Raw genomic sequence first — 15323 nt, 5'->3', positions numbered from 1 at the left:
AAATATTCAAGGGGTGGAGATTTCATTGCAATTCAAAGGTAGATTTAACTTTCCCAATTTCCGCTTTGTCTTTTCCCTTCATACTTTCGGTATATATCAAAATCAAATTCTCTGACTTGACTATTTAAGGGGGTGTTTGGCTTAGCTTTTGAGATGTCAAAAGGTCTTTTAGAAAAAGATATAAAGCAAAAAATGTTTGACAAAGAACTTTTAAAAACCACTTTTGGATTTTTGATAGAAGGAAAATCAATTTTTTGGAAAAGTCTGGAAAACTTGACTTTTTACAACTTTTCCAAGGACTTTTGGCTCCTAAAAAGCTAAGCCAAACACCCGCTAAGCCATAGGCCTTCTGATTTTCTAAAATAGTTTTGGTTTAGATTTTATAAACTAATTATGATTTTATACACTAATTCAAAGGTAGATTTAGCTCTATAACAACTTTTCACTTACTTGATACGTTAGATTAACTTTTTGTTGTTTATCCTTATTGTTATTCATATGCAAATAAGATTCTTTATTTTGGCTAATTCTAATATTTAAATGTACATTGATATTCACTTTTATGCATCTATTAGTTCAATTTGGTTGGTATTTGAAATTGGTCAAGTTGGTTAATGTGAAACAATTAATTATATATTGGTATTCAAATTGGTCAATTTAAAGATCTAGATAAGATTCATCATTAGGGCTGATAAGTTTATTAATGCCATTATATTATCCCTTTTCAAGTTACTCATCAGGTTCAAATAATCCATGTCCATCCTATTTTTCTTTAAGAAATCATTTTTTTTATCGTACTTATTATATGAAATTTCTTGTACAGTTAATGTTTCATGAGACCCATCTATGACCCTTGAAAAAGTAACACCAGTTGTTATTCTCTTGAGGTATGTTATTCTTTCTAGGCCACTTTATCCTCTTGAGGTATGTTATTCATATATATTTTTTGGGTTCTTTTCATGAAGAAATTTTCTTGTATATTTTACCCATTATAATTGATGCTTATGACAGATAAATTGATATAACTCAATGGCATTATATGGGTAGTTGAGGTAATTATGCATGAATATTAAGGCCCTATTTTTCACACTGAACATGACATATGACAACATAATGCCTTGTTGACTAGTATTTTTTGAATTTTCTCTCTTTATATACCATATTCATTGGTTTGATGAACAAAAAACATCGAGTACTCATTTGTTCAACATGGTGCAGCTCATAATGCAAGCGTTGCTAATTTGTTGATCAAGAAATGTTTGTGATTTGCTAAACAATAAATGTTGGACTGATATCCTTTGCATCTTAATGAGTCAAGAACCACTAAATGTTTACTTTTACATCGGATGTGCGAGAGTAGCAATTATACAAAGTTTGAAGTCAATCAAGTTTCATGTTTTTCCCCAACAAGTATTTAGTTTAATAGTATATGTTTAGAGTACTTGTACATAATTTAGAAATATTATACTTTTTTGAAGACAACTGTGTTTTAAATATATTAAAAATATTGTTTTTAGACAAGTTTGAATGGATGTAATGATATTTTGTTTTTGTTTATTATCTTAATTGTTCTAATATTATTTTATATACCATTTAAAAAAAAAATTTGATCTAATTTATTAATATAGTTTTTATGTGTTAAAAAATGTCACTAAAATCATAAATAATAATATTTATTTTTACAGTTAAATAGTGGCATAAAAATAATGCCACTAAAACCTATAAGTGTTTTAGAGGCATAATCGAAAAGTGCCACTAAAACTCAATTAGGCTGCAGTGGCACAATAAAAAAGTGCCACTAAAAGTCTTTAGTGACATATTTATGTTTATTATTTTTCGTTTTTTTTTTTGTTTTTTTTCGTTCATTTTCGTTTATTAATATTTTTTTTTAAATGCACTAATACCTTATGTGATTATATAAATAATTTGACAAAAAAAATGTTAAAAATAATGAACTTATGTTCGATATCAGTCCACATAACTGTTTGGGAATCCACAGAACCGTTATCAGCGGATCAGTGTACACCTCTACAGATCAGTGCACACCCTCTGAGGAACCATTAAATGCTCTGCGGAATTGCTGTTTTTTGATTTTATTTTTCGTTTTTTCGTTTTTTTTTTTTTTTTTTTTTTTTTTTTTTTTTTTTTTTTTTTTTTTTTTTGCGTTCATTTTCGTTTATTAATATTAATTTTTTTTAATACACTAATACCTTATATGATTGTGTAAATAATTTGACAAAAAAAGGTTAAAAATAATAAACTTATGTTTGATATCAGTCCGCAGAACTTTTTGGGAATCCACCCTCAGCGGATACATTAAAGTTTGTGTTTATTATGAGGGTTGTATGTTTATATTTTTTAAGGTATGTTTTCTAACTTATAAAAAACATGGAATATTTGTATAATTTTAATTAGGTTATTTATATGCATCGGTTTGTATTACGTTATTTATATGTATTTTGTTTGTATTAGGGTATTTAAAAGAAAAATTAATATAAATAAACTAAAATTAACGCAAAAAAAAAAAAAACAGAAAAAAAAAACATTTTTTTGTCAAATTTTTTACATAAAAATAACATAATGTATTAATGTATTTAAAATAAATAATAATATTAATAAACTAAAATTAACGCAAAAATATTAAAAAAAAATTAAAAAAATTTAAAAAACTACATTCCTCAGAGGTGTAGCAAATCCATAGAGGGCTTAATAGATCCGCAGAGGGTGATCTGCGGATCCTTTGCTCAAAAATTTATAAAAAAAAAAAAAAAAAAACTACATTCCGCAGAGGTGTAGCAAATCCGCAGATGGTGCTCTGCGGATCCTTTGATCATTTTCTGAACTGCGTTTTTTCTTAGTTATTTTCTTCAAACCACCTATTGTTTTTGATAATTTTCTGAATTCTCGCTTTTTTGAATATCAAATATAGTGAAGTTCCACTAATAGAATCTGTTGCTTCAACTTTGAAATTATTTATTTTATTTCACTATTTGTATGATAATAGTCTATATTTTATACATTTTTTTTTTATAAATATTATGCTATCAATTATATTGATACTAAAATAGTATCATGTTTAACAAATTTAGATTTTTGTATCAAGCTTATTTAAAAATTAATAGTTTTTAATAGGGGTGAGCAAAACCGAACTCGAAAACCGAAAAACCAACAAAAACCGATAAAATCGAAACCGAAAAACCGAAACCGTAATAGAAACCGACGGTTTGGGTTTGATTTTGTCACACTGTAACACCCCCTCTGGCACGTATCACAATATTGTCCGATTTGGGCCACTCGGCACGAGGACTTCCCAGGGGGTCACCCATCCCGGTACTACTCCCGCCCGAGCACGCTTAACTGCAGAGTTCTTATGGGATCTGCTGCCCTCACGGCTTTAAAACGCGTTGTGATAGGGAAGGTATCCACACCCTTTATAAGGAATGCTTAGTTCTCCTTCCCAGCCGATGTGGGATCAGATCTAACCCACTTTCACCCCCCATTATAGGGTTCGACGTCCCCGTCGAACACATCGACCCGTGCCCTAGCTCTGATACCATTTGTAACACCCCCCTCTGGCACGTATCACAATATTGTCCGATTTGGGCCACTCGGCACGAGGACTTCCCAGGGGATCACCCATCCCGGTACTACTCCCGCCCAAGCACGCTTAACTGCGGAGTTCTGATGGGATCCGGTGCATTAGTGCTGGTATGATCGAACCCTATAATGGGACCTTCGGTCCGATGCAGGGGACAAGGTCCCAGTCAGTTTCCGGACTTCGGTCCGATGTAGGGGCAAGGCCCCAGTTAGTCCGGACATTGGTCCGATGCAGTGGGCAAGGCCCAATATGTGCTTTATATGTTTTTGTATGGTATGTGTTAGATTGGGGGAGCTCACTAAGCTTCGTGCTTACGGTTTTCAGTTTTTGTTTCAGGTACCCAGTTTTCAAAAGAGGAGCTCGGGGAGATTGCAGTGCACACACCGTAGTCAGTTAGCCTGGGAATGTTCGACTCTGATAATGATATTATGTTTTGAATTAATACTCGAGAATTTATGTTATGACTTATGAAACAGTTTTTATAAATATGATTCTAGTAATGCTTTTAAAGAAATTTTTGGTCGTGATTTTTGGGTCGTTACAAGTTGGTATCAGAGCCTTGGTTTGAGGGATTCAGATATGCATTCGAGTGTATTTGAACTCAAACTAAGGACACGATAAAGGATTTTCAAAAGGAAAACATTTTTGAAAAAGGGTTTTGGAAAAAGAACTTAGAAAGAAAAGAGTTTTGAAAACGAGAAAAGGGTGTGGTGCATGCAATCAACCGAGCTCAAGTAAGTACTCCCAATTTACCCATACAAGTTATGTTATGATCATCATTATCAGTTTCAGTTTCAGTTTCAGCTTCAGTAGAACAGCATGCTAGAATAAGACTAAGGATCTAGGATGATGCCTTATGTGCCTGTTTTATGTGTTTCAGCTGATAAGAATTGCATGCTAGTATTGAGTAGACAGTAGTAGGATAGCCTGTGTAGGTTATGCCTGATAGCACGAGCTTAGCATTGTATGCTAGTGCAGTTTCTTGTATGAGAATTGTTTTGCCTAAGTATGTTTCCTTTATCCGAATGCTGCTTGCTTTGTGCTTCGTGGGACTCTGAGTGATGGGAGTTAGCCATTAGGTGAATACGTCACATCACATGTGATTAGGGTTGGATAATCTAAGAGTGCTAGATTTGGCCCTACTGCGCAGCTCTTGTCTGAGTCCAACCGTTGTAGGGACGAGACTTTTACTCGAAGGATTATCCGAGCCTCATCACATGTGATGGTATTCAGGTGGTGACTAATTGGCATTACAAGGAGGCCTTCAGCAGCTAAGGACTGTTTGGGAAGAGTCAGAGGTTCCCTAGGGAAAGCCTAGGATGAGAGTAGTAGAGATCAGTAGAAGAGTAAAGGGGACTTGGTGGAGTTGAGGTAACTATTGAGGAAAGTACGGATAGATGTGGAAGGTAGTAGGGGCCCATACTACTGAAAGCAGAGGATCCGTACTCGATTCAAGAGGGGCCGAGGCGAAACCAAGGAACTAGTAGAGTATGTGAGAGATCCCTCAGCAGTAGTATGTAATTGATCAGGGATTGTTATATTTTCAACATGGTGACGTTGCGCGAGATATCAGTTGGCAGTCCAGGTGCAGGGGAGGGGTCTGGCTCGGGCTTTAGAGCCGGGCAGCTTGATGATCAGATGAGGGATTTCATTTCCGCAGAGATTATGCGCAACATCACCGATCAGACTCCAGTGATTTTCGGTTCAGTTAGAGAGGCTATTGTGGAGCTCATGGACAGTCATGTTGAGGCCTTTAGGGCCGGGTTAGTTTCAGGACAGATTGGGGCTCGTCTAGGTCCCGAATCTTATGGAGTTCAGGGATCCATCAGGGAGTGAGATCCCATTTCTAGTTTCTGCTATCAGGTGGCAGGGGTGTGTGGGGCATTCTATTTCCAAGAGAAACCATTGCATAATTGGATAGTTGAGGAAGTTTCGCGAGCCATTCGCGAGGGTCTGCCAGACATGGTCGTGAGGATCACTGATAGATTGATAGTGAGGCTTCAGGATCAGACATATGTTGTTCAGTCAGCAGACGTTGCCGTTGGGGTAACGCAGGAGCGAGAGTCGGGCAGGGAGTCGGAAGGGAAGAGGAAAATGGACGAGACTCAGGTTGCCACAGGTTCGAGTAAGAGGCCCAAGAGTTCAGATTTGAGGACGAGGAACTATCAGAGCCGCAGTCGATGCGGGAAGTGCGGAAGGACGCACATGGGTGTGTGTAGGCGTAGAAGTGGTGGCGATGCTGGGTGTTTCAAGTGCGGCCAGATTGGTCATTTTAGCAGAGACTGTGTTGTTACCATCGCCCAGGGACTTGATCCGTTGTGTTTCCATTGCAGTCAGAGGGGCCACAAGAAGGCCCACTGTCCGAGTTTGTATTCAGCAGGGCAGGTGCCAGCTCCTGCCCTTGGAACTTCAAGTACCGTCAGTGGTTGTCAAGGCCGGGCAAGGGTGCCTACGGCTCGGAACCGAGTTTCTCCGGTAGATTTCAGCAGGGATTCGAGCAGCACTGAGTAATGGAGGTATGTAACTTTGTTTTTGTCAGCTTATGTTATGATTATATTGTTATGGTTTCTGCATCAATTGTGGTATAAGTGTTGTGTTATGGAGTGGCCTGCTTGTGATTATGTCATATGCCATTTGCATACCTCGGATAATTGGTTGGTAGTTAGGGGATGTGCTCATATGGAGAAGTTTCGGGGGATGCAGTAACTGGAGCATGGTAGGGAAAGATCTGGTTCGTTTCGCTAGTTCGGAGTGGATAGTGGTTTGGATGAAATGGTCAAATTCCTACCTGGCGGGCTTGGGTTCCCCAGTAGAAGTTTTGGAATGGTAGTAAAGGTCGGGATCTCTTTTGAATGTGAAGCAGCAAGGGGTAAGCAGGATCGAAGTGGGGGAGAACCCTCCGGGTATACATGGATAGAAGTCACTCAGGATGAGTGCGCGGCCTCTGAGAAGAAGTGGTAGTAGCACAGTACTGGATGGATTGAGAAGTTCAGAATTGAGAGTTCGAGAACTTTTCCCAGTATTGGGTTCATGTAATGGAGATGGTTAGAAACTGGTTAGGAATCCAGGATTTGAGGACCACCTGTAAAGACTCAAGTGAGTGGAATGAGGATCCGGAGAAAACGGTTAACAGGAGATGTCTTCGTATTAGTAGCCAGTGGCAGAGCCAGCATGCAGGATTATGTGGATTCAGGAGTTGGGAGGTTGGAAACTTCCCAACAGTAGTTTCTTGTATCCGGATCAGTAGACGGTTGGTTTGGGAACCAAGCCGGAGAATTCCTCGACGAAGCGCTAAGTATATCAAGGATATAAGATGTCGGGGATGATGTAGAATTCAAAGACTGAGGGCTGGGAGGAGGAATCACTAGCGGGACTAGGGATAGTCAGGATGTCCTCGGGATAGATAGTAGTAGAGTGTTGTAAGCCTGCGGGGGTAGCCGTAGCATTCACTAGTAGTCAGATAGTAGTAGTAGTGTTGTAAGTCTGCAGGGGTATCCGTAGCATTCACTAGTAGCCAGATAGTACTAGAGAGTTGTAAATCCGCGAGCGTAGTCGCAGCCTTTTATCAGATTGGTAGCAGCATGAGCGCGTTGTTGAACGCGGGAACGTAGTAATTCTCACCCGTTCGGGTGCAGCAGTGGGAATATGGGAATCCACGAGTTAGATTTCGGATTTCCCAAATGGTTCAGTTATGGCTAAGTCAGCAATTTGGGCTATAGATCGTCACATCAGTTATGAGATCAGAGTAGCAGTGGACCGTTGGGGTTCGGGTATGGTAAGGGCTACCGTCAGTCTGGGAACCATCATGTTGATAGCCATGGAATGGATGATGTCAGGATGTGATGTATGACCCGATCGGTTGGATCGGAAGGTTGTTAGAGCCACAGTGACAGGATAACTAGTGGAAACTAGTCCTAGAGGAAGATTTCATTCAGAAGTCGTGGAAGCGACTAAGTGCGGGTCCCTTGACTCCACAATTGGGTTTGAGTTTAGTGTTTCAGGCAGCTCAGTGTTTCAGCCAGTTTAGTGTTTCAGGCAGCTCAGTGTTTCAGCCAGTTCAATGTTTCAGGCAGCTCAGTGTTTCAGCCAGATCAGTTTTTCAGGCATTTTAGTGTTTCAGGCGGGTTCAGTATTGTAGACAATTCAGTGTATGGAAGGTTTCAGGGTTTTGGGTCAGTATTGTATTTGTGTTGGAAGACAAGTGTTGACGGTATAGTTAGTTGATTTGGAAATGGCAAGTCTCTCTCAGTAGGATCAGCTGAGCCTTCGGCCGAGTATAGTGATATGTAAAGATAGCTAGGCAGGTAGCTTTCTTTCAGGATGGAAGGCTCGAGTTAGTAGGAGTTGAGTAATCAGATGGGATATAAGCAAGCTATTTCCAGCAACATCGTTTCAGTATGAGCGGAAGAATGGATAGAACAGTTATAGATAGTCGAAGTATTTTCAGGAGTCGCTGGAAGCGACTAGGAGATTGCGAGGGGGTGTAGTAACCGGTAGGGTTCGGTAACCCAAATATGGAGACGTCAGTAAGGACCGGGGTGCTCGGCACCAAGTTATGTCAGATAGGGGCGTCGGTGGTTGTTGGCGGTATTGACCCGTACTGGAATTGGCGGGGGTGATGGAGTTGGTGAAGTATAGGACCTTCACAGTTACAGAGAAATAGTTGGTTATAGAACCTTGCCTTGGGAAGGCGAGGGATTTGCGCGAGGACAGGAAGGGGTGAACCCCTATAGGTTCAATTCAGTACTCGGTGAGTACCAGAAGGATTGCCAGTTGAGTAAGTTGGGTCTCCAGGATGTTCAGGGTCAGGGTTGACCCGAGATGTTATCTGCAGGGATTAAGGTTAGTCGGAAGGATCGAGCAAAGCCAGCAAGGGTAGGCAGCTGGTGTTGGAATAGTTGGTTGGGTTTTAGAGGCAGCTCGCAGGCAGTGGGCCATAGCAGACTTCGAGGACGAAGTTTAGTTTAAGTGGGGGAGAGTTGTAACACCCAAAGTTTCGAAGACCAAGAAAGGAAAGAAAACCCTAAGTTTAGGGGTCGACTCGGCGAGTCCAAGGAGGGACTCGGCGAGTCCGAGCGGGATCCGGGTCGCGGAGTAAGTGACCGACTCGGCGAGTCGACCAAGGAGACTCGGCGAGTCTGGTCTGTGCGAGGAAAACCCTAATTTTTGGAGTTGTATCCTATATAAAAGGGAGTTATGCCCCTCCCTCAGCCTCCATATCATCTTAGAGAAACTGTAAACCCTAGATTCGTGGGAGCCTCTATCATTTGAGAGAAATAGCTTTGGGGGAAGGAAATCTTGGAAGGGACTTGAAGATCAAGAAGGTGGCTTCAAAGGAGAGGTGTAGATCCGAGATCTACTTCAGTTTGTGTTCTTATTGGAGGTATTAAGCTGCCATTTTCCCTTCCTTGCACCTATATCTATTTTGTTACGAGTTTTGGGGGGTTTTATGGTTGATTAAGACCCATTTCGAGTGGGAAGCTCAGATCTGAAGTTGCTACTCCAGATCTAAGTGTATCATGGCCTAGAGACTCATAAAGCATCAGTTGTTGGGTTGATTGTTGAGCCCCTTTGTCTTAAACCCGAGTTCATAGTGTTTTGAGCCTAGATCTCCTCAGCCACACGTAAAGTTTGCCACTTTACGTAAGGAATAGACCTTAGAAGAGTGGATCTACAGTTTGGAGTCCATGCATGACTCAAAGGTCCTCTGCATGTATGTAGAACCAAATGAACTCGACGAGTCCTTCGAGTGGACTCGGCGAGTAGCTTGAAGATGAGGAGAAACTCGACGAGTAGGATGAACAACTCGTCGAGTCAGATGAAGTTAGGCATGGACTCGGCGAGTTGGATGAACAACTCGGCGAGTTGGTTGGAGATTGCCGTGTGCTCGGCGAGCCTGTTCTTGGACTCGACGAGTCAGGTCGCGTGGTCCCAAACCCTTCGAGTTAAGACTTGAGTCAGCGAGTCGAGCCAGGACTCAGTGAGTTGGATAAGACAAGACTCGAAAATCAGTAGACTCGGCGAGTCAGTGGCTGACTCGGCGAGTCGAGTCGCGAACAGGAATAACTCTAAATATATGAACTCGGCGAGTCAGTTGGTGACTCGGCGAGTAGGGTTGTCCTGGAAGGTTGTATGTGGCCGGGACTTTGGCATTGTTAATAGTTGACTTAGTTGACCATTGGAGGTCAGTTAGACTAAGTGTTACATTGATATTGGTAGCTCGAGGAGCTAGTGGAGCAACAGTTCGAAGACAGAGGTCAGGTAGCGGTCAAAGGGATTAGTAGCAGCAGTTCAGCTGTATCAGGTGAGTTTCCTTCCAGTAGGGACGGGTCTAAGGCCACAATGCCGGCCCGTCCAGTTAGCAGTAGTTTCCGGACTTCGGCCCGATGCAGTAGTTAGTATGTTTGATGCCTTCGTGGCTCAGACAGGATTTATGTGCTATGTTTTATGTGTTATGTGTTCCGGGCTACGGCCCGATGTAGTATGCAGTATATGTGTTCATGCTAGTTGATATGTTATGCTATGCTATGCTCAGTCAGTTAGCCCGGACTTCGGTCCGATGCAGGGGACAAGGTCCCAGTCAGTTTCCGGACTTCGGTCCGATGCAGGGGGCAAGGCCCCAGTTAGTCCGGACATTGGTCCGATGCAGGGGGCAAGGCCCCAGTTAGCCCGGACTTCGGTCCGATGCAGGGGACAAGGTCCCAGTCAGTTTCCGGACTTCGGTCCGATGCAGGGGGCAAGGCCCTAGTTAGTCCGGACTTCGGTCTGATGCAGGGGGCAAGGCCCTAGTTAGTCCAGACTTCGGTCCGATGCAGGGGACAAGGTCCCAGTCAGTTTCCGGACTTCGGTCCGATGTAGGGGCAAGGCCCCAGTTAGTCCGGACATTGGTCCGATGCAGTGGGCAAGGCCCAGTATGTGCTTTATATGTTTTTGTATGGTATGTGTTAGATTGGGGGAGCTCACTAAGCTTCGTGCTTACGGTTTTCAGTTTTGGTTTCAGGTACCCAGTTCTCAAAAGAGGAGCTCGGGGAGATTGCAGTGCACACACCGTAGTCAGTTAGCCTGGGAATGTTCGACTCTGATAATGATATTATGTTTTGAATTAATACTCGAGAATTTATGTTATGACTTATGAAACAGTTTTTATAAATATGATTCTAGTAATGCTTTTAAAGAAATTTTTGGTCGTGATTTTTGGGTCGTTACACACACCCCCAAACCAGAACGGCGGAAACGTTCGAGGGCGGAGGACGTCATATTCAGTATCATAACAGTTCATAGAAAGGAAAGTACACACCACCATATATATTAAGTTTTTCAAAATGTTTACATAATTGTATTCGTTACGTGATCAAAAGATAAATACATAAACATCTTTCAAAAGAAGTAATTAATGTCAGTACGTTAATCCCCAAAAGTTGATCTCGAAACCTGCTTAGCGGTTCCCTGAGAATACAAGTTATTTCAAAGAAAAAGTGTTAACAATTAAGTTGGTGAGTTCATAAGTAGTGTTTTGAGAAAATGTACGCCATTCGAAAGTTCGTGTATGTTTTCCAGAAAACGCAGTATTTCAAATGTAAAGAGTTATGATTCGTTGTGTTGACAATGAATGTATTAGATCCAGAAAATCCCATATTTTCCCTAATGGTTGAGATACAAACTGTTGTGTTTTCCAAGAAAAACCCTTATTTTCTTATAAAAGTATGAAATACATATGAATGTTCGTGTTATAAGTTGTAAGTAATTGCACCAGGAAAATTCCTTATTTTCCTATTAGTTGTTTGGTTTGTATCCAGGAAAAACCCTTATTTTCCTAACATAACTAGCAGTCTCTAAGACCGAAAATCGCAAGCAACCGACATGCTTAAAAGTTGTAGCATAGTTTTAATAGCTACTCGTTCATAAAAGCATAATACCGTATTAGTTGTATATCCGGTGAGTTTTATAACCATACTAAACATAATATGCCTGTAGCAACGTTCTTCAGGCGTCGTAGCGTTATGACAAACTGTCACCCAAAGGACGGACTGTAGCTAACAGTCAGGGCGCGGGATCATGACTTCCCGTATAGATCTATACACATTTGACACGTTCTCCGAACGGGAGACTCTGGTTATAGACAGGATTTGCAGCATTACTTTCTAATAAAGAAAAGTAACGTTTGAAGATATACACGTCTCATGGATTCTCAACTAAGCCTGTATTAAAGTGATAGTTTTTGTATGCAAAGTTTATCCTTTTTCACAATGTTTGACAAAGCATAAATCATAAGTTTTTAGAATGTATAAAATGACTTAACAATGAAAGGTACTTTGAAATCATTATATACTTTGCGTAAGTCTAATGCACACATAGTATGACAAGAGTTTTCACATAGTAGTAATAAATCACAAGTGATTCATTTGATAAAAACGAGTAAAGTGAAATTTTTGATGTAGAAGACAAGTTAGTAAACAAAACCTATATATGTATATGGTTATATATATGTATAAGTTTTAAAAGATGATTTGGTATGTTTCATAATTGTTGTTCATATTCTTACGTTTTTATTAGAAACTTTGCATAAAATAATCCTTAAGTTTGATACTAAAGACCTTTTTGTACTTCACTTTTGTAAAAATGGTATTTAAACATATTTAAATGATTGTGTTTTAACTTCCTTAATGTATAAACATTGCTCAAAAATGTTAGAAGGTGTTAATAAATCTATAAACCACTTTTGACAGTTTTACCCTTTATTGTCCCTGTTTTTAGAAAGCTCATAGAAAAATCCTCGTAAGTAAAAAACTGAACTATGCGAGTAGTCATTAGAAAGGTATAAACTTGAACTATTTTCATATTGTACAGTTTTGAAAGATATTAAGTTTAAGATGGTCAAAACAGTCCGTGAACAGGAGTCAACTTTTCTGTAGAAAGCTGTCATTTAAATTTAAGTTATATTTAGTGTTCTAACTTGTATTCCCCCCCTTTAAACTTGAAGAAAACATGAAAATGTAGGGGTATGAACTCACCTTATGTGAATACTTGAAGAATGGAAGGTTGAAGATGAACTTTTGGTTGTTGGTTTGATGCTCCAAAACAGCCACTCTTTTGGCTATGTTGCTGTCACGAAAATTTCACAGCAAAAGAGCAAGAAAAAGGGTAGTTTACTCACTGTTTTGAATCAATAATTTTGAGTATCAAAACAAGTAACTTCCAGGGGTATTTGGTGGTAAAAATATCAAGCAAAAGGAAGGTGTAGATGGGTGAAATGGTGGCTGAAACACAAAAGGGACAGCAGCCCTTTAGTTCATGGTTTTGATGGCTTTGGAAGGAAGTTCTTGTGCTTGAAAATGAGATGAAGGTTGAGAGAAATTCCCTGGAGTATTTTCTGGTCAAATGAGGGTAAAATGAAGTTGAAATTTCGTGATTATGAAGGAGAAAAGAGTGGAAGAGGATAAGGGGACAAAACCTAGACTAGCTTGTGATGGGATGTGAGTTTAAGTGATGTGATCTTGTCTAGCCACTTGCTTGGGTGGTTGTTTAGAGATAGAGTTAGTTAACTAACTAACTACTAGTTATTTAGTTAGTTAGGAGTTCTAGTTAAGGAGAGGGAAGGTCTTAGTCTCGAAAATTAGAAGAGGGATTAATAAGCATTCTTAGTAAAATGTCTTAAGTGATTAAGCACTTATTAGTTAAGTTGGCACTTATCTCCACCAATTCACTTATCTTAATTGATTTAGACATCATAAAACTTACATGAAATAACTTTAATTCATGACTCATAACTAGTCATTCACTAGATAATAATACATATATACAAATACATACATGTATACTTAGTATAAAATAACAATGTAGTTTTTGTGTATTTGAAATTTAATGTTTATGTTTTATTCTTTTTATTCAAAAACACTTAAATACATTTTAATTATACCTTATAATAATTCATTTTATATTTTAATTTATTTAAACATAAAATTTATTGAGCAATGTATAATTTCGTGACATTTAACCGGTTAACCATATCGTTAAACACGTTTTGTCACTTTGGTTCGTATATTTGTCAAATTTAGATCATTCACATCTATTAAGCAAACGTTTTACATAGAACCTAACTTACTTATCAACTAGAGACATGTTGATACAAAAATTAAGTTTGTTGCGTTTAAATGATGTTATATGCTAATTTCACAAACCGGTGATGGTTCGTAGTCATACATCATAACAAAATTATCGTTAGTTACTTGTTTTATATTTCACAAGAACTTATCTAAATAAAAGAGGTTAAATGTTTTCAACCATTCTTGATAAAATACTCATATTGTTTAATAATCAAAACATAGCATCGTACGATTGTTCCTATTTTTACCAACTGTTACAGATTTTTTTTAAAAACCGAAATATTGGGTCGGTTTCGGTTTTTTAAAATACAAAAACCGAGAAAAATCGACCCAAACCGAATTTTATGATATATATATATATATATATATATATATATATATATTCTGCGATTTATATATGTATATATTTGTTTTCGTTGGCTTCTAAGCAAAAAAAAAAACAAACTTTTTGTAGTTGTTAAGGCGCTGCAACATTCTTCTAAGTGTCCCAAGTTCGAAACTTATTGCCTACATTTCGTTTGTTTTATTTATTTTGGCTTTCCTTTAAAAACTATCCCACATCGTCCAGGTGTTCAAACTAACCTTCATATCATCTCTTATATAAAACATGTTGATTCTAACTTCATTCCCACATCGCCCCCTTGTAACAAAAATCCATAATCCTTACTTCTATAAAAGGATTATCATCTTTCAAAGAATTAATTGGGATGTCTATTGGGTTTGTGTTTAAACCCAAAACCGAACCGAAAAGAACCAATAAAACCGAACCTGTCGGTTGAAAATTGATAAGTCGGTTTTGGGTTTGGTTTTAGGTCAAAAGCGATCCAAACTGATCCATATTCAGCCATAGTTTTTAATAAGAGGAAAATGATACAAATACTATACGAATTTTCTAAGATTGATCCTTTTAGTACATAAATTATTTTCGTGGTTTTATGAGGAAACCAATTCATGAACAACATAACCGGTTATATATGCCATATTAGCAATTTAAGATGATGTGGACACTAAAGTTCATAATTAAATTTTCTAGTCAAAACTAAGATAATAAAGGCATCTTGTGTAGAAAGTAACACATAAATGCACACACACCTTTTTTCTTCACCACCACCCATTCACCACCACCCACTTCACGTCATCACATTCATTAGTTTTTATAAAGTTGACAACCCTTTATAAAGTCGACAACCCTTGAACGCAACCACTGTCACTCTTATAGAGCTTTCATACAATTCACTTAAGATGTTACATAATTGATGAGCGAGTTTGTCGGCGAGTTTTGCCCACTAAGTTATAGTGACGAGTCAATATTTCCGACCCATCGAAGACACAACATAAGCTTTTGGATTTCATGAAGGTGTTGGGTTGCGAAAGTGGCGGAATGAGTTCTTCCGTATGTTATAACTTCATCTCGATTGACATTTTAAAAAATTTCCATGCATTGTAAACGATGAAGCTTTACTTTGATACTGGGTGCGGTTTTTTGGAGCTTGTTGTGCTTAATTAGGACCCACTTCATAGCGGGAGTTAGGTCATGCGAATGGATTTAAGATTTTTTTTTTTTTTTTTTCATGAGAATAGTTTCTTCTTTGTGATATTCGTTCATAAAACAATCACCAATT

General features: G+C 38.8%; 1 non-coding gene across 1 annotated transcript; it reads right to left on the bottom strand.

Annotated features, from left to right (window-relative positions):
• Positions 1 to 3603: 3603 nt before the first annotated feature.
• LOC145018943 (5S ribosomal RNA) lies at positions 3604 to 3722 on the bottom strand. The gene has a single exon (XR_013667278.1). It is a non-coding gene; the product is annotated as a 5S ribosomal RNA (ribosomal RNA).
• Positions 3723 to 15323: the final 11601 nt, after the last annotated feature.

The sequence above is a fragment of the Lactuca saligna genome, chromosome 9 (genome assembly GCF_052625555.1).
Source record: "Lactuca saligna cultivar CGN05327 chromosome 9, ASM5262555v1, whole genome shotgun sequence".
Taxonomy (NCBI): domain Eukaryota; kingdom Viridiplantae; phylum Streptophyta; class Magnoliopsida; order Asterales; family Asteraceae; genus Lactuca; species Lactuca saligna.
This window is presented reverse-complemented; position numbering and strand designations above follow the sequence as displayed.